The sequence below is a fragment of the Chrysochloris asiatica genome, unplaced genomic scaffold (genome assembly GCF_000296735.1).
Source record: "Chrysochloris asiatica unplaced genomic scaffold, ChrAsi1.0 scaffold00179, whole genome shotgun sequence".
NCBI classification, from domain to species: domain Eukaryota; kingdom Metazoa; phylum Chordata; class Mammalia; order Afrosoricida; family Chrysochloridae; genus Chrysochloris; species Chrysochloris asiatica.
Genome location: NW_006408697.1, coordinates 46608 through 49276, shown reverse-complemented (window position 1 = coordinate 49276; position 2669 = coordinate 46608).

Below are 2669 nucleotides of genomic sequence, written 5' to 3'. Positions count from 1 at the left end.
AGTTTGTCACTCTTTCTTCCTAGTCTGTCTTTGTCTGGAAGCTCATCTGAAACCTGTCCACCATGGGTGACCCTGCTGGTTATTTAAAATACCAGTGGCAGAGCCTTCAGAATCACAGCAACTCAATCTACCACAGCACAACAGACAGACGAGTGGTGGCCTTTGAATTGTGGTGTTGGAGGAGAATACTAAAAGTGCCATGGACTGCCAAAAGAACCAATAGATCTGTTTTGGAAGAAATTCAGCCAAGATGGCAGCATAGATGGACTCAAGCGTGGCAATAGTAGTGAGGTTGGCCCAGGATCCGGCTGTGTTTATATCTGCTGTGCATAAGGTCACTATGAGTCGGTACTGACTTGATGGCACTTAACCACAACAACAACAATAATCGTGGGCGATTATAAACACCACTTTCAAAATGGATAGGACAACTAGTAAGAAACTTGACACAGACACAGAATGACTAAACAAAACAATCAGCCAACTGAACCTCATAGCTGTATAGAGCATTTAACCCAGCAACATGATATCTTACCAAACATGATATCCTTCTCCAGCAACTGGTCCCTCTTGACAATATGTTCAAAGTGTGGGAGATGATGTTTGGCCATCCTGGCCTCCAAGGAGCACTCTGGCTGCACTTCTTCCAAAACAGATCTACTGGTTCTTTTGGCAGCCCGTGGCACTTTCAATATTCTCCTCAAACACCATAATTCAAAAACATCAATTCTTCTACGATCTTCCTTATTCTCTGTCCAGCTTTCACATGCATATGCTGTTATCGAAAATACCATGGCTTGGGTCAGGTGCACCTTAGTCTTCAAGCTTACATTTTTACTATTTAACACTTTAAAAAGTCTTGTGCAACAGATTTGCCTAATGCAACATGTCCTTTGATTTCTTAACTGCTGCTTCCATGAGAGTTGATAGTTGTTCCAAGAATAATGAAGTCTTTGACAACTTCAATCTTTTCTCTGTTGTTAAGAATGCTGTTTCTTGGTCCAGTGGTGAGGATTTTTGTTTTCTTTACATTGAGATGTAATCCGTAGCGAAGACTTTGCTTTTTGATCTTCATCAGTAAATGTTTTAAGTCCTCTTCACTATCAGCAAGCAAAGTTCTATCATCTGCATATCGCAAGTTGTTAAATGAGTCTTAATCCAATCCTGATGCCACGTTTTTCTTCATAGAACGCAGCCTCTTGGATTATTTGCTCAGCATACAGGTTGAGTAAGTATGGTGAAAGAATACAACCTTGCCGCACACCTTTCTTAAGTTTAAACCATTCAGTGTTCCCATGTTCTGTTTGAACAACTGCCTCTTGGTCCAGGTACAGATTCCTCATGAGCATATTTAAGTGTTCCGGAATACTCATACTTCGCAATTTAGTACATAGGTTGTCATGATCCAAGCAATCAATAAAGCACAGGTAAACATCTGTGCATAGTCAGTAAAGCACAGGTAAACATCTTTCTGGTATTCCCTGCTTTCAGCCAAGATCCATCGGATATCAGCAATGATATCCCTTGTCCCACGGCCTCTTCTGAAAATGGCTTGAACCTCTGGAAGTTCTCTGTCAATATATGCTTGCAGCCATTTCTGGATTACCTTTAGTAGCACTTTACTCACATGGGATATCAAAGAGATTGTCCGATGATTTCCACATTCTCTTTGGAATGGGCACAATTATGGATCTCTTCCAATCAGTCCAGATAGTCATCTTCCAAATTTCTTGTCATAGATGACTAAGGCCTCCTGTGCCACCTCACTTTCTTGAAAGATTTCAATTTTTATTCCATCAATTCCTGGTGCCTTTTTCTTTGCCAATTCCTTCAATGCACCTTGAACTTCCTCCTTCAGTGTCATTGGCTCTTGATCATATGCTACCTCTTGAAATGGTTGAACATTAACCATTTCCTTTTGGTACAGTGACTCTGTGCATTCCTTCCATCTTCTCTTGATGCTTTCTGCATCATTCAATAATTTGCCCAGAGAATCTTTCAATGATGAAAGTCAAGGTTTGAATTTTGTGTTCAGTTCCCCCAGCTTGAGAAATGCTAAGCGTGTTTCTTCCTTTTTGGTTTTCTGATTAGTCCAAGGTTGTGTATATTGCACTATTTACCTCTATACTCTTTGTTGTTGATAAGTGCCATTACGTTGGTTCTGACCCAAGGCAACCCTGTATAGGGTTTCCAAGGAGTGGCTGGGGAATTTGAACCACCAAACTTGCAATTCAAACTGTTGTTGCAATCCAGAGCATTATCCCACAGTTTCACACCAGGACCTTTCTATCCCCTTTAGCCCATGCATATCTCCCTGTGTCTTCACTTATCTTCATCATTCTTCTGCTACTCTTGCTCTTCTTGTATATTGCCCTTACCCTTCATGTATGTTGTCCTCCATGCCACCCGTGCTAGCATGTGTCTACACTCTAGGCAGTGAAGTACTCTTCCCCCTCCCTCCCATTTTTGGTAACCATGATAAAACTTTTTTTTTTTTTTTTTAGTATGAAAATCTTTCCTTAACTTTTTATAATGGTTGTCTTATACAATATGTGTACTGTGAGTCACAAGGTCAGAGGTTAAAATTCACCAGCTGCTCCTCAGAAACCCAATACAGGTTTGCTATGAGTGGAACCACCTCTATGTTAACAACAACATCAATTTCACTC